General features: G+C 40.2%; 1 protein-coding gene across 6 annotated transcripts in view; it reads left to right on the top strand.

The window, feature by feature from the left end:
- LOC128741252 (flotillin-2) overlaps positions 1-21076 on the top strand; it is a 366737-nt gene that overhangs the window by 250210 nt on the left and 95451 nt on the right. The gene's annotated exons all lie outside the window — the stretch shown is intronic.

Genomic DNA, 21076 nt, shown 5'->3' with positions numbered 1-21076 from the left:
GATAAATTATCCCAATCAAATAAATAAATCTATACCTTTAAAAATGGATATCTGTCTGTCTGTCTGTCTGTCCGTATGTTCCTTATAGAATCAAAAACTACTGAACCGATCGGCGTGAAAATTTGCATGTAGGGGTTTTTGGGGTCAGGGAAGGTTCTTATAATGGCTAGAGACCTCTCCCCCCACTTAGAGGGGGGGCTCCCATACAAATGAAACACAAATTTCTGCATAACTCGAGAACTAATCAAGCAAATGTAACAATATTTGACATGTGGTTGTTTTTGGAGACAAGAATTTTTTCTATTGTGAATTGAAACCTTTCCCCACTTTAGGAGGGGGGGGGCTCCTATACAAATGAAATACAAAATTCCTCATAAATCGAGAACTAATTAAATAAATGGAACCATATTTGGCATGTGAGTGTTTTTGGAGGCATGATATTTTTCTATGACGAATTAGAACCCCTCTCCCTTTTTAGGGGGGGGGGCTCCCATACAAATGAAATACAAATTTCCTCATAACTCGAGAAGTAATCAAGCAAATGGGACCAAATTTTGCATGTGGGGGGTTTTGGAGGAAGGATTTTTTTTAATGATGGTTTGAGACCCCTCACCCCTGTTGTAGGGGGATAAGGACTCTCATACAAATAAAACAGAAATTTTTGCGTAAATAAAAAACTAATCGAACTCGAGAAACTTTAGACTCTTTCATAAAACATTAATCAATAACAAGACCACCAAAAACTATCAATAGTAACATTAGATAATTTAGCGCGAGACGGCCACAGGCCGCGAGTGTTGCCGGCGACCTGCTGTCGGAAGCGCCGGCCACTGCGGGGGGCAGCCCCCCGTAGAGATCCCCTTTATCTAGGTTTATTTATTTTCCTAGACCTGCTGACCTCTATTACTTTCCTTCAGTTGGGTCACCCCTGCGAAATGGTACTTTCTACGAAAAGATTTTCCGTGAAATGTTACATCCCGCGTAAGGTTTTTCGCGAAATGGTATTCTGCGAAACTCTATATTCCGCGTTATGGTCAACTGAGAATTGGTGTTCCGCAAAATGGAATTCGGCGAAATGGTTTGTAATGATGGCGAATATTTAAATGCTATCCGCTTTATTTTATCAGACTAAGCAATGGGGGTAGTTGTTTTCTACTTTACTGTGAGGAAAATTTGTATATTAAAACACCCATGAACTCCCCAGAAACTTGCAAAACTCGAGATTGTGATAAAGGTCATCCGAGATTCAGGATTTATGTACAACACAGTTTAATTTGTGGCAATACGAAGTTTGTCGGGTCAGCTAGTAAGCATATAAATAAACATACGCCATCAAATTTGTGATCGTCGAATGTTTTTTTCACGAACCCATCCTGCTATTCTGAGAGGATATGATGAACCTTCGAGCAAACGAACCTTTGGGTTCACTTGCTGAGGCGATTACCAAAATCTGGTTTCGACAGCAAATGAAAGGTATTTTAATAAGCTTTGCCGGAACATATTTGTTTCTTCGTGTTTTTTAAAGGGTGAAGATAAAAAAGAATCAAACAGTAGGATATACGTCTTACTACAAAAAAATCATAAAAGTAAGTTAAGGTTCTGCAGAAACTTTTGGTAATGCAATGGAGACGTATGGTGTACTTTTTTCAACTACTATCTTCAGTTATTAATTCAACTCGAATATTGTTTGAAATTCAATCAGAAAAACTTTACACGTTTAAAAGCTTTTCTCTAGATTGCAAATTATTTATGTTATAGGTTGAACACATATTTTTAATTTTCTTTGTTTTGTTTTGATAAACTGAATTTTCAATTCATTTTGAGCATCATGAGCGTGCATGGTTGCGGTGTTAATTTTGAAAATTTATTTACTGAAATAGTTCTTGGAAAATGGTTGAATGGTTGGTTGAGAATGGTTTAAATTATTGCATTTTTTCTGTTATTAGCTTTAGCTAAATAGTAACGGCTGATAACAACTTTTATTCAGCAACAATACAATTTGGATAGGTCCACTGGTGTGCTTGTGGTGAGTTGTTACTCGGAGAAATGTCACATACAAACACTTTGATCTTTTCCTACACGATGAAGGCAAAAGCTTTATGCTTTGTTGTACGTGCGAACTCTCACTAGCAGAAGATGTATTATTTTTCTGATGTAGCTCCAATCCTCCGCGTTCGGCGTTTAACTAAAGTAATGAATTTGTGCTAGCTCTCAACGTACTGCTGATAGCTTAAAGTTTTTTTTGCCAATTAAGTATGTCTTACAGCTCTCTTCGCTAGTTTTTGCGTTAAATTGTACGTTGTTCCTTTAATGCCTGTTACGTGGATTTTGGAAAATGATTCCCAACTAAACCCCTGCTCTGCTAATTTGGTTTAAAGTAGGACACTCAGCACAGCTTAGAGCAGTTGTCTGTTTGAAACATGAATTATCTAAAATTGCTCGTCTACAGTTCGTTACAAAAAACTGTGCGGAAGCAGCTTTCGTTATTGCGAGCTGCAAAAATAATTATCTAATGCTTGTAGATCAAGTTTCATAAGCTGAAATTTTTCGTTCGCGCATGCAAGCCTTCCGCCAACTTTGAACACGTGATGATTGACCTCGAAGCTAGCTTTCCAGTAGTAGAACATCAAGAGAAATTTATGCAGCGCTTTATGCTTAATGTTAGTCACGGCCATGCTAAATAACCGACGTCCGTGTAGGTGTAATATTACTTGAGAAGCTTTCTTCCATACCGAAAATTTTAAGTTTTTAATTCTTGCTTTCTGAATTATCATTTGAGGTATATAATGAAGTTTAATCGACAGTAAAACAATCAAGTAAAATTAGTTACGCTCTAACTGAGAACGGAGTCTAGTTATTGAATTACACAATATTTACACATTCCTACTAGAAAACCTTCCAAATAGTCAACCTAACATTGCTCGATTAAGTGACGCGTTAACACATGCTGAATTACTAAAACCCATTTCATCTTACTGTGAAGTTATCTACCTGTATTTCCAGTCAAGCTTGCTCTTGTGCAGGTACAGTGACAAAATCGGCACATCCGAAATCTCCGTTTCATGTCCGCCGGCTTCCAGCAGTAGAACCTTCCAGTCGTTGATTTCCGTCAGCCGGGACGCAACCACGGCTCCCGCCGAGCCGGCCCCCACAACGATGAAATCATACTCCCGATCGACTTGTTTCGTGTTGAATGGCCGATTCTCCGGGTCGAACAGATCGTAATTGTAGTATGCTAACGACGCTATCAGTATGGGTATAATGGCAAGTTTTCCCACGCCTATTATTGCAGTGGCGGTCTTAATGGCTGCCGCGACCGTAGCCGTGACAGCGGTCACGGCTGGTGCAGCCTTCAGTGCTGACCCGCCGAGAAGCGGGACCAGCTTTACAAACGGAATTCCTGGTATAACCATCGTTCCAGACTGTTCACTCAAGTACTCAAGCACCTATTCGCCAATCAGTGCGTCAGCTGCTCGACGCATGCTATTTTTCAACACAACACATTGACTCAATTTCGCATTCGATTTTCACTTATTGAGCCTCATATTCTAACGGGATATCACCAGCTGTGCAACCCTGCCAGCGATATACACTTTGGATAATTTAAAGAGAGCACCGTTTTTCCTTTATTTTTTTGCACTAGGAAATTGCCAATCATGCGCGAGACTCTGACTCAAAAACACAAAAAACTGCGAAAATTATGCAACCGATCACTGCGTACACCACCATGCACGCTTCTGCGTTCATGAACGCCCGAAAACCGTGTTCGTATCGCTCGTCGGTCGAAACATAAATGAGCTGAAGCTAGTTGACTGCAGGTTGTTGAGGTTCCAAAAGCCCGTCCAATTTGGAGGCTTGTCCGCAACCCCTGCATACCGACGCATAGCCGGTGCATTTCGTCAGCTGTTGAGTCAAGAGCAATAACATCGAAACAACGCTGCGAGAGTAAGCTGCTGAACGCTCACGAGAAAAAATCATCGCAAAGCCGCTTTGCAACCAACCAAGCCCATAGGCGCTGATCACTCCTAACCGAGTGAGGAAAACTTTTTTGTTCAGAATTGTGTTTCTGTTTAGTAAATGCCTTAGTTTAAAACGAAAATGATCTCTAGTCCAATTTCAGAAATAATAAAGTATGATCTAACATTTTTTTAACCGGCTAATGGTTTTAAACTATCGTCGAAATCCCAATTTTAATCGCTCGCGTGATAGTCCCTTGTCAAGAGAGCGATGATGATCGTATCGTTTCCATGCTGGGTTGGAAAGTGATGATCTGCCTGCCACCCGCCCTATTGCAAATAAGCGGTTTTGCCTTTGTTGTTCATGGTATTATGTAAACAGAAAAAATTGCATATCGACTGCAGCGTCTGTCGGACAACACGACGGGAGCACATGGTGACGAACTGAGAATCGAAAACATTGCGCTTATGCTCGATTGCGCGGCTGCTATAGTAGGTACCTTTTAGATAGTTCAAACGTAACTCGCTATACCACGTCGCTACGGTATCGGACGACTGAGTGCTGGTGCTTTTATTTCTTTTTCAATTTTTTTGCTGTACACATTAAGTATGTTTAACTGCCTAATGACCTTTGTCTCTAATTATTACTCGCTAGTCGCTAGTACCGTGGAATGTTTGATTTATGGTTCTTTTGCTTTTTGCATTATTGAGTTGTTTTCTGTAGGCTGAAGTGTTAGTAATCTGTAGCAGCTATCGTTGGTAAGATCTAGTAATAGATTTCTAAGCGTAGGACTGTCGACATACAGACATTTATGGCAGTATTATTTCCAAAAAATAAGATGGTTAAGTAAAATCAAAAGACAATGAATGAATAGAAGAGAATGTGCAACGCACGCTGGACCAGAATAAAAGTTTACGATTAATTTTGAGGTTAACTAAATTTCGGAAAATCATGTGGCCTAAGGAGAAGTTGATTTCGAATCCGCCTATCCGGGCGACTCCCATTATAAGCTGCTTCGACTCTTGGTACCCTTAATTTAGTAAAAGGTAACGAACTACGAACCTAGTAAATGTCATTTCAATGACTTTTTCTTATCTAATTTTCCGCTCATTCACGTCTTGTCCCGCTGTATTGATACTATAAAATACCTTTGATTTCATTACTTTCTCTGGCCATTTCCTCCGTCTATTGGAAAGATCCCTTCACCAATCTTCGAACACTCCGATAGTCGTTTTGTTCCTTCAATAGTGGTGCAAGCAGCTCGGCAAGCAAGTCCATTTCGATAAATTCCAGTCCGATACCATCCTATCCCGTTTGTTTTCGATGGATAGTTTTTTACAAATGGCACATCTCCACCGCTTTCTGCACCAATTAAGTCATTTTCTGCGCCATTTTTGTCTTCAACCAGCACAACTTTCTGGTGTTCATCGAAGTGCTGTTTCCACCTTCTGATCACCACATGGTCTTCTGTCAAAATACCTCCTTTCTTATATCTGCACATTTTGGCTCGCGGCAAGAAGATCCTGCGAGCAGCGTCGCCAACCTTCCGGATTTGCATAGATCTTCCAGACTTTTTGATCCTAGCCAGATAAAAAAAAGCGTTTCCCAAAAATTGTCTGTCCTAGTCCCAAGTGTCTGCAAGCTTTTTTCCAGGCATTCCCAGACAGATTTTCATATGAACTGGTTGGCAACGCTGCTTGCGAGACTCGTTGGGATTTTGATAGAATTTTCGTACTTCATAAGGATGATGCACCACCTAGTTAGCTTTTAGGTACGATGCTGGTATAACATGCTAGTCATAGTATATTATAATCTGAGCTAGGCGGTACTGCTAGCGTCAGTAGAATAGTTGCATTAGCCCCGTATTTGTTCTGTATTCTAATAACAGGCTGCGCAGTCTGTCGATAAAGAAGGGCCAAGTCTTAAAGACATTTTAACGGTACTTTATCTGTTTTAAAGAGAATCTTCATTTAGTACGCCCTCTCGCGACAACAGTTCTAACAAAATGTGATCGATTTGTGATTCCTTTTAGTTGGGTTTGCCTCCCAGTTGGCTCTATCCGCTAAACTGTACGAGCTCTAGTTTAACTTCTTTCTCCTGGCCGACATCAGCGTTGCAGTCTCAGATGGTCATCTTGACATCGTGTCTTACACAGCGGCCTTATTTATGCTCCAACTGCCATGTAAAACTTTACTTCCAAGGTGGGGGAGGTACACGTTTATGATGTTGATGTTGAAGAATCGACTCTTAGTTTTGCAGATTCCGAGACTGATCCGGAACCACCCGATTCATCTTTTCTGCATTCCGGCCATCACAATAAAAGCCGTACCTAGCAGTGCTACGAAGCACGCATTCTTCTTCTAGCAGTATAGAGCCGGGATGACCCTTGCCGTATCAAGAATTCTTCTCCACTGTGCTAGGTCCTGGGTTAGTCCAATTCGTTAAGCGTCTCGACTCACGCAAGTCGGCTTCAATCTGGTCGAGCCATCTAGCACGTTGGACCCCTCTATTCCTGGAACCATGCCGCTGGAGTACTTGAAGAGAACGCATTTCACTGCACAGTTGTCTGCCATCCTTGCGACGTGGCCGGCCCCCCGTAGTCTTCTAACTTTTGCCAGGTGTACAATGGGAATCTCTCCAAGTAGTGCCTGCAACTGGTGGTTTATACGCTTACGCCCATCTTCTGTTTTTCGTTTGTTTTTTTTTACTCTGCCAAAAATAGTCCGCAACACCTTTCGTTCAAATACTGCAAGTAGACGTATGTCTTCCGTAAGTAAAGTTACAGTCTACAGTCCGTAAAGGACTGTCAGTCTTTTTAGCGTTTTATACATCGACAGATTTGTGCAACGGCGTATGGTGCTTGATCTAGGCTTTTTGCGGTGGGAAAAGTAAGCTCGACTTCCAGCTTGAATGCATCGTTGAATCTCCTTAATCATATTATTGTCAGCGGTTACCAGAGATCCCTTCTTACAGTTCATCGCCGTCAACAGTCATTGTGCGTGAGAGGCGAACGTTGTTTTCTCTAAAGCCTCTCAAGCCTCATAGCCTCCGCTTTTACTCTGGCGTAGATTGCATCTGCCGTCCCAAGATTTAAATCATGATATCGAGATCATCTACGAAAACTCGGCGTTGGCTATTCTTGTTGAAGATCGTTCGTCTCGTTTCGATGCCAGCTCGCCGGATCCCACCTTCAATTCCAATACTGAATGGCATGCAGGACAGTCCATTCCCTTTTCGCAAGCCTCTGCGGGGTTTGAAGGTACTACAGAGTGCCTCCGAAACACGAACGTAGCACATCATTCGCTTCACGGTAGGGTTGATCAGCCGCGTCAATTAATCTGGAGAACTGTTCTCAACAAATAAATTTTCTGCTATAGCTATTCGCGCTCGATTGTATTTTATGCTACCCTGAAATCCACGAAATTATGATGCATGGGCACATTGTACTGCCGACATCCCTGGAGGATTTGTCGGAGAGTAAAAATTTGATCCACTTGAGGTCCGCCTGATACTGCTATACGAGTTCTGTTGCTATGGTGATAAAAAAATAACTAGGAGTGTGATAAATTTCCCATATTAGCTTACTTGAAAAAAAATTCTACAGCTCTATCAGTGGAACTCTAAGCGTGATGGCGAAAATAGCGAATCTTCTCCGTTCAGGAGTGTACGCGTTCAAACAATGGTACCCCGCCGTGTCTAAAACACACATCGTATGGCACTTTGTGGACGTTGAATACGCCCGTTCCGGCATTTATAACATCTTGGGACTATTGGACAACAATCAGAGCATCGAAAGAAAGCCCAGTTCCGGACCGCCGACGATCCTGAGTGATAAGAAGCTCCAAAGGATGCTGAAGAGAAAGACCGGGGGGAAAGTGACTACATCGCTGTGTGCGCTTGGCCGGGAGATCGGTGCAACCGGCCAAACAGTGAAAAAGTACTTGGCAAACATGGACTTACTCGTCAGAAAGCAGCAGTCCCGTCGTACATCAAGAAATACCATAAGGGCGAAGACGCGGTTTTCTGGTTGGATCTGGCGTCGGCCCACTACTCGAAGTGTGATCGTTGGAGGAGATAGAGCGGCTGAATTTCGAAGTCGGTGAACCCGCCCAATGTCCCCCAGCTGCGTCCCTTCGAGAATTTCTGGGCAAACCTAAAGCGTAAAATCTACTCCAACAATTTTGTCGTGAAAACTGAGGAGGAATTGATAAACAAAACGAAGAAAGAACTCAAAAACATGCCTACACGCACGTTTTCGTCCGCTATGGTGAATGTTCCGGTTAACTGCCGGAAGGTCGCTCACAAGGGCGTAAATTTCTTTTGCAAGTAAGCTAATAGCTATATTTACCTTCTATGGGAAATCTAACATACTCAGTTACCTGTCTTAGTTTTTTAATCACCATCCGAAAAAAGTACATTTTGTTAATGCAAACGTTATGTGATGAAGAGTAAACATAAGCATTTCATCGATATAAGTAATCATATACGACAATATCCGATTAAGCCCGACCCGCTCCGTACTGTTATACGATTCTGTGCTGAATATCGTATGTATGTCAGCAATTATCGTTATATACGACTGAAAATCAACTTGGGCGGACTTTATTAAGCTTTAGCTACGAATCCGAATATGTTAAGAGTTATATACGATAATTTTCGGTTATTGATATACGATTTGGTGCTAGCTCGGTGATTTCTTGCCGAATCTCTTCGAGATCGGTAGCTCACACTCGTGTGGTCTAATTTTCTCACACGCTCATTGTCCTTCTAATGAACACACTTGCAAGAGTATTCTCTTTTGGACTCCCTTGTTTTCCCATGCACTGCGACGAGATTTTGCAAGTGTGTATTAAGCTGTCCCTCCCAGTTGGCCTCGAGGTAAGACGCTGGTCTAATAAGCCAGTCGTCGTATGTTCGAATCTCGGCTGGAAGAGGCTGTTAGAGTCAATAGGATCGTTGCACTGACCCCGCACTGTCCTGTATTCTAACAACTGGTTGCGAAGTCTGTCATATAAAAAACAGAAGGTCAAATTTCGATAACGGAATTAGCACCCAGACTTTTTATTTAGCTCATCATTGCAAACCAGCAATTGATTCCGCTTCGCTCGCGAGGGTCCGCACTCTTACATGCTTGTGTAAGCGAGGACATAAGATGAAGAAGAAAAGAAGAATTGTACCCATGCCTCCTAGTTTGCCTCGCGCTTACGATCTACTGGTAGCATTGCAAGTTCATGAGCAGGCTGTGTAGAAAGAAGCTGCAAGGTTGTGCGCTGGCGAGTGTGCACAGTACACAGCACCAGTGGTTGTTGCTGAAGGCTTTACTATAGATGCGCGACATCGTGTTACAAAAGTATCGGAAAGTGTATTTGAACCGTGTTATCTTACAAGCCTCTGTTACGTTTCGTGGCAAAGAACAGAGTGTTAGCTAGTTCTTTGACAGTTGTTCCTATCCGAATTATTTCTTATCTCATTCGTTTTTCACGGTGTCGGCTGTCTCGTAAGAGGACCAATTTAGTACTGCTGCTTTAATTCCTTAGTATTGACAGGACTGAACAGTGTCCCAGAATATCCTTTCAAAGATAAAATTCCTCATACGATCAGCAGTACCAGCGAGTTCGGCTACCCGATCATCTCGCATCCCAACTGGCACCACAAAGGGTTTGGCAGCTGGAATGCTATGGTTCAATAAGATTCTACTATATATTATCCCAGAGATACATTTATTATTCACCATCTGGTTTTTCGAATATAATACAAATCAAACAATGATAATAACATGTCAATGGAAATAAAAAAAAAGATATTTCCTATAAAATTGATGCTAAAAGAATCCTATAGAGATAGGTTTGTAACATTCCTTGTAGTCACCCTACGTTTCTTTAGATAAGTTGAATTCAGGGACTTTTTTGTAAAAAAAAACTTGAAACGCGCGCGCTATTCTTAACATCTTTTATTTTTATTTGAGGCAATTTAAGGTGAAAAGATATTTTTATTTATGGCAAAAGCTTGGCTAAATCTGGCATATTGTTTGAAACTGTTATTTCGAGCAAACTGCACTTAAATTGGTATTGGCTCTCGATTATGTACGCTATTTGTAGAATAAACGTCAATCTGAGATGACCCACTAGAAAACCTAAGATAAAATGGCTAAAAAATGTATTCTACAAAGATAAACCCCTTTAACTTTCCACATATTACTCTCTTGGGTACATGATCTGTGTCAGGTACATGCCATCGTGAAAGTGAATCGCCAAACCTATTTTATTCATACAGTAAAGTCGAAACTCTTTAGTCGCAGACCAAACGTCCTTGATTCAGTAACTACGTGTATCAACGCGAAGAGTATAGTGCGAATGGTACAAACACCTCCACTTAGTTTATAGCATGGTCCGTCTGTTTTTGTCCCGAAGGCACTGGTACTTGTGCTCAATAAAAACAGTTGATGTGTTATTAACCCTTTAAACGCTACGATCATGAATGTTCGACACATTGGCAGTTTTTGGTTGCTAATTGTAGCTTGTTTGGTTAATCAACCGGTGTTCTACTTTTATTTTTATTTTTCTGATCCATTTTTTTCCAACCCATAAGTTACATTCTTACTACTGTGCGTTGCCTTGTCGATAAAACATTTTACTAGTTGCAAGGGGTAATATTCGAAAACACGAGGTATTGCACCATTCTTGTACAAGTGGGCCGCCTACCCAACATCGCCGTTTAGTGGCAGCAGCCTAGATACGGCAGCAGCGATGCACGCGCGAATGCAACCAACACCTGCAGCCAGCTGCATCAAAGAATTATTTTGCAAAAGCCGGTTTTCTTTTTCTAATTTTTTCTACTCATTCGTCCACATTTATCGCCAAACAGTTTGATCATGAAATGTCCCCTCGAGCTGTGCTGAACGGATAATTCGAGCGATACGAATGTGCAAAAAGAGTCGACCAAACCTATACAATCGATGGCCGAATGCAATTTATCATCGACATCTTATACATATTTATTGTTTTGAAAATTTTCTTAGAAACTCTGCACTTTTTGTCACACCGCCACTGGTTGCCTTCGTGTTGTCTCGAGACAAAAAATGCTAACCTTAAAGTCTAGCCACTTTTTATCGGCGAACCACCAAGGACTCCTTCCAAATTTGCGGCACGTGCCCTACAGATTTGGTAGTTCTACAAAAGCTTGTGCGAAAATCGTATAAAATGCATTGGAAGCACGCGTAGTTGTATAAAAAAAATTGCATAACGAAGAGAGTACAAATACTTAGAGCTACAGTTTTGCACCTGCCCAAAAAACATTCATTTCGAACATGCTTCCGTGAAGGAGATGTTTTTTCCGCAGGACAATTCACCATTACGACCAATAATTTTTTTCACAAAAGAGTAGGTATGAGTTTCCACATTTAAAGAAAAACTATATCTTGCTAAAACCATCAAATTTTATGTTCTGTTGCTTTACTCACTTGTTCCTGAAAAAATGGATCAAAGTGAAAAGAAAAATATAGGAAATAAGTTTATCGTTCAAAGTCTCTTTATCGCAAAACACTGCTTACAAAACTCAATCATTCATTCCCATTTGCCGCTTCACGAGTTCAGTGAAGATAACTTTTTTTCGGATCTCTACCACCCCTTGTTATAGGTATATACTTACTGTTCGGCATAACCAACAATTGTCTGGCGGCAAGTGCGTGCGATCGGCTAGCAGACAGACAAACAGGACTCTCAAAATTGTCGAAAAAAAGCGAGTCACTTTCGCCGATTTGATTAACCCCTATGCAGCCGTGAAAACAAACTAGGCCAATCATTGTATAATCTCTTAGCGCAGCGGAGAAAACCGAAGAAGACAATAGAGGTCACCAACCGCGCTCGCGACGCATCACGACGACCACCGCCCGGCATGACCACCGGTACGTGATGCGGTACGATTCGTCGAGGCTCGTGGCGCATGGCACGCAAGGAGTAGGTCGGTTTAAGTTGTCTTTAAAGTCGGCTACCATGCGTACTAGCCACTACATTCGGCGTGCAACACAATAAAGTGGCGGAAAATTTCCAACCGGGTATGTTTGAATAACATACAAATAATAAGTTTGTTAATTAACATTTTTTGAATAATGACGCAGCTCTAGCCTATTAGGTAACCGGGGAAAGCTAATTTAATTTCCGAAAGTTTACGAACTTGATAGTAGAAATCTAATAACTATTGTTTAACATAAAATTTTGCACTCAGAGAGTTGTACGTGATTATATTTACGCGAACTTACAGGAAATTTTATGCGATTGTTTTAACACGTAGTTTCGGAATTCACGAAATTTTTTAATGTTTTTTTTAAGAATTTTAGAATTTATGCAAAATGTATCCTTCGCGTAAACGACTTGCATTTATAATATGCAAAACAAACATTTGAAGTATATTAAAATATTGTTACATGTCAAGTAACACATGTTATTACTTTTTGAGCAATAAAACTATTACTCGGGTGAGAAATTTGTGTTACTAAAGTGTTTTTAAAGTATAATGCTTATTATTTTGGGTTTATTTATCACTGAGATGTTTTTTATAACCATGACAACTTGTTGTACTTAAGGCAGACACCCGAAATCCTATCAATTGTTTATTTTGTCCTAACATTGTTTAAAGATGCTACGTAAACGAAGTTGGTTTGAATTTATCATAATGTCGCTCATTTACAAAAATCGCTTTGATTTTGCGATATTTTGATTCTGTGATTGTTTTCGTAAAACTGCAGGAAAATTTGAAAACATTTTGAACCAGTTCAAGTGACCACGAATTTTTATTACTGTGGTAATTTATTGCTCTAACAACAGAGATTAAATCAGTTAACTAATAGTTATTTAATAGACGCAGCACCAAAAATAGTCAGAATCGGTCGTAAAACTGTACACATATTTTAAAATCACCGGTTGTCAGGGCTATATAATTTTAACAGTTTTCTTTTTATTTCTTCTGACCTGCATTTATTGAGTGTGTAGAAAATGAATGCTTTTGACGCAATCAAATTACAAATGTGAGACTATGTAAAATTAGTTTGTCAACATCTACGCAATAGTTTTCAGTATTTTTTATTGCTCTAAGCTACTTGAAGATAATTGTAAAAATGTTCCATTAGGAATCGTTTACATTATAAGTTGTATTTTTAAGATTGTCATCGTTGCTTGGAAATACACACAGTATTGAAAAAATCAAGTTTATTAAATTATTTTCTTTAGATGTGAGTTTTTTATACAAAACGATTGCTCTTCTCTGCCTTTAAAGTTTAAACAGACTAAGCAGACCAGACAAATAAATTTATTGTATTGCTTTCAAAATTTGGTCCAACAATCTTCAGGCACGAGGCCAAAAACACGACACATTACTACGGTGACAAAACGATGTTTTTCATTCGGAAAATTAACAGCATTCTGCCTTAAGGGGGGACCCTACCCTGGAAGACCGAAAAATAATAGATTTTCGTAAATTTTTTTCAGATGCTAGAATTATTATGTTAAGTTTTGGGGTATTTTGGTTATTGGTTAAGGTATATTTGAAGGTATATTTTGTATTTTTTGGATACCAGAATAGTGATTATTATGCTGGTGCCAGGTGGGCGCGTGAATGCCCTCTAGAAAATAGTTCCTTGCTGGCGGTACGTGCCGGAAACCAACGGAGCATCGCAGAACGGATTTCAAGGAGGATTTTGAAGCTCTAGGTCAATACCTAAATTGTTACGTAGCGGTTTTTGAAAATTCGAAAAATTACCAAAATGGCGGCAGTTTTTCGAAACAATAGGTGTTTTTTCATCAAAAATCGCCAACTAAAAGCTCATAAAAAATTGAAAAATTGAGATATCCAAAAACGGCTTCGTAACAATTTAGATAATTCATTTTTACATGCTGAAAAAAAATTTCAGCCAAATCGGTCCACTAAATTCTGAGATACACGTACCGCCAGCTAAAGAAACATGGTTTCGGGGATAACGCGTTCAAAGTTTTGTACTAAAAAATCCATTTGACCTGACCTTTCTGAAGGTATAAGCGTCTCAAAAATGCAAAAAAAAAATGAAATTCGATTTTTTCGAAGTTTCAGAGTTTATGGCAGGATCGGTGTACTGACAGAGGTGTGCGCCGGTCAGATTATCGGCGGCGGCGGCGGCGTGCATCGGCGTGCGAGTATTTTACACCGTTAAATTACCGTATTTCGTATAAGTTTAAGCAAAATTTTTTTAAAAATCGAACTAAAGTTGACAAGTAAAATAAATCTTAATAATACTTATTTTGTGAATGATTTTTAATGACCCTTAAATCTTTGAATTATTTTTTATTTGTATGTTTGCGAACACGCGGTATGGTAGACACTAGTACGTAAAAGGCAGGAAGGATTGGGATACGCACCCCATCTTTCGATTTTATGCCATACATATGAACGTCCGATTGCTTTAGATCGAATTTAAATTTCAGTTTTCTACCAATGTGTCTACCAATTAAGGGATATTACATGCATGGCGCCTAAAACTTGGCGGGTGAAATCGGCAATGTTACAAATCGAGCAAAAAGTAAAGTATGCTCGTGCGAGCGAGTATAAGCAGCATCCAGCTCTTAAGGCCCGCGCAGAATTGGTACTTTACGGTTGCGTTTGCGTTAATCTGACAGTTCTCCCATACAATTTGACAGATTATCTGTCAAATCTACGCAGACGCTACCATAAAGTACTAATTCTGCGCGGGCCTATACGCAACTGACGCAAGCGTACGATAAGCAACCACCGATGCTGCGTGCATACATCCTGCTACCTACTTACTAGCGAGCGCACAGCCTCGAAGTGTCTTTCTGCACAGCCCGCTTACAAAACCAACAAGTTGTGAGAAGCCAACAGCCCGTGCGGGCTAGCGGCATACTAGGATCTATGCATACTTATTTTGCATTTTTTTTCTTTTTTGTTCACCTTACGGCCTTACTTACACACGCGGATAAGACTGCGAGCCCTCGCGAGTGACCGGTGTCAGCTGCTTGGATTGAAATGACGAGCGAGAGCGGCGACTGTGGCCGATAGCTAAATACACACTCGCAAAAACTTGTCGTAGTGCATGAAAAAATAAGAGCGAGAGTCCGTAGAAGATACTCAGGCCGGCGTGTTCATTAGAACTAAAACATATCACACTAGAATTCAAAGACAGGCACGATCAAAGTCAAATTATGTACTTGAGCCTCAATGACCGAGTAAGTTCCGTATCCACCGACAAAGTGGTCAGTCCTTTGACTTGAAAACGCATAATGGCTTATACGACCTCAAGTTACACCAAGATACAACAATTAGTTCAATACACGTCTATCTACAATATTAGCTGGGATAACATTGACTAGATCTAAACATGTCTCGGATACTTTTGAAGAAATAGTTTGGTTACTGGACAATAATTGTATATACGGTATATAAGAGGTACCCATAACAGCCGTAACATTGAATAACATCTGTTTTCTCTGGAAAAGACTGTAAACGAGTTGCCGATCATTCAAGGCGTGTTAACCGCAGTCTAAAAATAAACTTGAAACTCCTTCTGAGAATTAGAGCTTAAAACCTACACGCGAGTAATTACATTCAGTTGCGCATCGGCGGCACTCGCATTTTTTGTGTATATTTCGATATTTGACGATTTATATCGGTCATGATATCTGAAATAATGAATACTAACATGCTCAGTGTTTAAAAACACAATTAATTGATGCTATCTAGTAAAATTAAGGGGTACCGGTCTTACCCGCACTGCCGCGGAAAATAATCATACCTCCCAAACGAAAAGCGACTTTTAAGGGGACATAAACGACTACAATGTTTGAAAAAGTCGTAAATTTTTTATTTCAGATTTTGATTCTTTATGTACCTTTTTCTCAGAAACTACACAACGTGTCGGAATAAACTTTTTTGACGTAGGACTACGTCTTTCAGGAAGGTAGCTGGTATAGGGTGTCATTCCAAAAAATCTTTCTCGAAAAGTGGTCAGGTTTTGAACGCAAATAGCTTAGTGGTTTCCCGAACGATTTTCAATATTCTTACACCAATCGATTGGAAAATCTTCTAAGAATTGGCCCAAAAGAAGAAAAGTATGGATTATTGATGTTGAACTATTGAAAAATTGAAAATAATGAACCTATGTTTTGCCAGAATTCTCGCTGCGTGATTGGTTGAAAGATTCTTTACGATGATCTAAACCTATACCAATTTGATATCTGTGCTTGGGAAGTAAGCCAAAACTAGTGGCCAAGTTCCCTCATTTCAATAAGATTTCTTAACACCGCGATTAAAACTAGACCATTTTGATGTCCTTGCTTGGGAAGTACGCCAGAGAGAGTAACAAAGCCCCCTCGTGCCAATAGATTTCTTGCGAACGCGATTAAACCTAGTCCAATTTGATGTCAATGTTAGGGAAGTGTGCCAGAAAAAATGACACAAGTTCGTTGTCCCAATAGATCGCAAATTCTACGAGACGATTAAACCTAGACGAATTTGATATCTGTGTTGGGAAAATGTGCTACAGCTGTAGTGTTCGGTTATAATATGACTCTGTATGAATACGCATGCTTGCCGTTTTATTAGAAGTGTAGTGAAAAGATGTGCTGTTGATAAAATAGGATTGAATTGGTCAAATCCCTTCTACGTGGGGAACCATGGGTAAAAAAACGATCTTTAATTTCTGTAGCAGGAAAGCAATAGTTTGTGTTCTTGCTTTTGTTAAATTGTTTCTAAATGCACATGGAAATAACTCTGAAATCTTTTGAGGATTGAACGTATGCAATGTTACTACTTTGATAAATGTTACATACAACGCATGTAGCATGTATATATGTTGCATATAGCATGTATACATGAAGAATCGAATGATTACAAGCATGGATGCATGCTACTATCACTACAAAGAGACATACGTAGTCCTGTGTCACCTATATATGCGGTCGTGTCTTGTTATCAACCCCTCTGATTTTTGTTTTATTGGTAGAAGCTTGGCAAAGACTTTTCTAACTTTTGAGCTCTGTAAATGAAACACAGTCTGAGAAAAAGGAAAAAAATATTTTTTGAAACGGTAGTTCTTTTACAATTGACAAAAGGACAGTAGAAAAGAGCAATGAAATTTTTAGAGTGAGGAGAAAGAGCGGAACGGTGAGAGGGGGGGGGGAGTATTAGTAGTTACGCTTAACACACAGAACAGAAGTGGAAGTAGAAATCCAAACACGTACACGCTACTTTCTACAGATACTAGCGAACCTGGCGGTGGCGAGTCACTTTTTTCCACGAAAACACACGAACGCATACGAATGCACACGAAAGCATGTGAAAGCTGCTATGCGATTGGCAGCGAGCGTTCTGCTTATATTGCTGTTATTCGCTTCTATGCGAAAACCTTCCCAAAGAAAAATAAAAACAAAAAAGACTCTGTTACCAGTTTTAATCGCCGAATCGTTCGGACTTCCACTTCTGTTCTGTGCTTAACAGGTAATCGTTGTGACTTCTATCTTTTGTCCAATGCTGGAAGGTGCATGGGTCGAATCAAGCTATAACCTGAGATTATAACCGGATTGGAACAACACCTGCCAGGGTGTGTGGCTCGCTGGTACCCGTGTAGCTTTGAACCATAGAGGCACTGAACAAAAGGAGACTGCAAAACCCGCTTATTAGGCTAGTGACGTATCTTCAAACTCCACCATCAGGTGAGTGGCTATAAACTCAGATTATAGCTTGATTCGAGCCATGCACCTTTAAGCATTGAATAAAAGGTGGGAGTCACAACGACTACTTGTTAAGCGTAGCTACTAATAACCCCTCTCCCCCATCTCTCTCTCACCTTTCCGCTCTTTCTCCTCACTCTAAAAAATTTCATTACTTTCATCTACCGTCCCTTCATCAATTGGAAAAGAACTAGCGTTTCAAAAATTTTAATTATATATGCCTGACCTCATTTCAAGGTCAAGACAAAAACACTAGGTCTAAGGAAAAAGAAGACAAACTTTTATTTTTCAGCCATCTTTTTTCCTTCTTTTTCTTTTTCCTCAAGCTGTGTTTACTTTACAAAGCTCAAAAGTTATAAAAGTCTTTGCCAAGCTTCTACCAATAAAACCAAAAAAAAATTGTTTCAATACGTTATGTAGTTTCTGAGAGAAAGGTACATAAAGTTTGGAAATCGTGTTTTTCCAGGAGCGGCGTTTTATTCCAGCGAGGTTATTCCACCCCGCAGTGGAATGCTTATGTGTTCGATCGTTTTTCGGTCACTTCCCGTGATCGGATCATTACAAAATTAGTATCAAAATAAACAAAAAAGACTGCAGAATCAAAATCTGAAATAAAAAATTTAAGTTTTTCAACAATTTTGGTCGCTTATGTCTTCTTAAAAAGAAATGAACATCTGGAAGCAAGACAGAAGTTGACAGAAAACGTCATGCTGAAGTTCGTTTACGTTAGGTCTTTTCGAATCGCTCTCACTTGGACGCATGGTAACACTCAGGGTACAGCAACACGGCAGTTTAATTGAATCTAAATTAAAAGTACATTATAAGAATGAATTCACAAATCGGGTTCACAATGTGCTGTCAACATTTTAACCCGCATTTTTGTCAATGTTGAGCTATATCGTCGGCGTGGATAAATGGCTTCGGCGGCGTGGGAAAAAGGACCTAGGCGGCGCGCGGGTTCTAAATCATCGGCGGCGGCGGCACGTGCAAAAGTGTCGGCGGCGGCGGCGCACACCTCTAGTACTGAGTAGATTCTTTACGGAAGATCCTACTAACATGTCATATTAGGACGGATTAGTTTTTTTTAGCTAACAAACCTGGTATCGGACAATATTTCCACAAGTTATTTACCCACTTGTTTGGCAGCCAAATCACATTTTCACTTCAAATCCACATCACATGCAGTCACCCCTTTTTTCAGTTTACTTTTTTACTATCGACTAGTCCACTTCCTAGGGGCCGAAGTGATGCCATTGTCAAGGTACCACTTGCGGCTTTGCAGTCTATTTCATCATTTATTACGACGAAGTATAAACCGGTGTCGTCGATAACATTCTCAAACACGACAGGGATTGGCAAATTCAGTATATTAATATTTGTTTTTTGAAAATTAATTTTTTTTCTAAATTCAGTGTAGTATCAAGGGTGGGGTGATCGGCATCGAGTATGACAACAGGTTCAGACACCTCGGTAATGGAGCAAAGTTATATGGCGGGATCATTGACAAGTATCAAATCTACTTACTTACTTTAGCAGCCGAGAGCCGGGGTGGCTCTTGCCGTGTCAAGAATTCCTCTCCATTCAATGTACTCGGTCCTGAGCTACTCGTCGCCAATTCATGGCGCGTCTCGACACACGCAAGGCGGCTTCAACCTGGTCGAGCCATCTAGCACGTTGGGCCCCCTATTCCTGGTGGAATTTTTGAAGGAAACGGATTTCACTGCACAGTCGTCCGGCATTCTTGCGACGTGGCCGGCCAACCGTAATCTCCCAACTTTCGCCAGGTGTACGAAGGGGATCTCTTCAAGCAGTGCCTGCCTCCGCCACTTCCGTTTGTACTCAAATCTATCAAGCGATTATTTCTGTTTAGCACTGGATTAATTTGCGTCAGGCCGTGGAAACAGAAACCGTCTAGATGCGCGGTACAAACTGCGGAAGCGTGACAGCGTTGGTAGTTTTTCCATGGGTTTTCTGTCAAATTACCGCAACGTAGTAAAATCCGTATGCATTGTGTCTGGGCCTTTTGCTCCAGAGACGCATCGGCATCGGGTTTGAGATTCTACCCCAAAACTTCAGACAACATTGTGTCAGAAAACCGTTTGTGAAAGAAACCGAAATGAAATGAAATTGATCTAGATCTACACACTTAAATTTTTTTACCGAACTCTGAGCAGCCGAACGTTCGGTAAAATTCGATGGTGCCAATCGACGTTTGCGGATAATTGGTAATGTTTGGCATCATAAAAAATTTTTACCGAACGTTCTGCTGCTCAGAGTTTGGTAAATTTTACGGTAATTTACCGAACTCGGTACTTTTTTTAGATTTGTAGGTTTCATTTGGTGTTTTACTCAGTTTTTGCTCATTTGCCTACTGCATCTCAGAGAAACGAAACCCGAAGAACTGGTGTATGGGGTAAGTGTAGAATTAATTACTAACTACAATATTGTTGAATAAAGTATAGTTTTATCTTTCGTATTTATGGCGCTATTGGGCTGCTACCCCGTTGGTAGCAGGAATGCCGCTCGTTTTCACTGGCGCTGTAGTCAAATGAGCAAAAACATGAGCAAATGAAGCCTGATCTAGATTTACTCTCTTTCTATGCAGCCTCACTTGCCAACGTGACTATCATCATACGACATTGGACCGAGTAAACCCCGAAAAATTCTTTCTGAAAACCCGACCGAAACACAACCTGAAAGTTCGATATTTTATCGGACCAGAACTGAAACGTAGCGTTGAGGGACCGGTAACGGATCGGATAGTGTTTTCAAAGTTTGGAAAAGCCCGGAATTATTTGACCGCAAAACTGCAACGGCTTCGACCGATTCTGAAAATTAGGACAACTCCACAAAAAGTCCTAAATCTGAAAGTCACTTGAGCAGAAACAGGAGTCCTCAACAAGTTTTATTAAAGTACTAGCCCAAATAAAGCAATATTTTGCATAATACAATGGCTGCTCTGTATAGCACTTTCTTTAGTGAATAATTTCACACAATATTGTAACAAGACACGATGTTATCGTTCAGATACATTTCGGCCTTTTCTACAGAATTATTTTGATTAGCTATTGTTCCAGAAAATTTTTATTACACGTAATCATCTCCTTGAAATTGATCTACTTTTTAGAACCAGGCTTCTTTTGAAATAATTCCGGACCAGTATCGGACCAGGGACCAGAGGATAGTCAGGTCAGACCGGATCAAAATAAGACCTTAAAACATTCCGATTTTCTACCGGTAGACGGACTTCAAGTTTAAATTTCAGTCAATAAATATGATATTTTGACGTTTTTGCATAATATATTTTCGCATTATTTACACGTTCAATCCAGCAACATTTATCTCTACACTCTTCTTACCAGAAAATATTACCAATTATTTCCATATGCGGTCCTCACGAATATAGA

This window comes from Sabethes cyaneus, chromosome 3 (genome assembly GCF_943734655.1).
Source record: "Sabethes cyaneus chromosome 3, idSabCyanKW18_F2, whole genome shotgun sequence".
Lineage (NCBI taxonomy): Eukaryota > Metazoa > Arthropoda > Insecta > Diptera > Culicidae > Sabethes > Sabethes cyaneus.
Note: the sequence above shows the minus strand (reverse complement) of the source record. Positions and strands in the feature narration are given on the sequence as shown.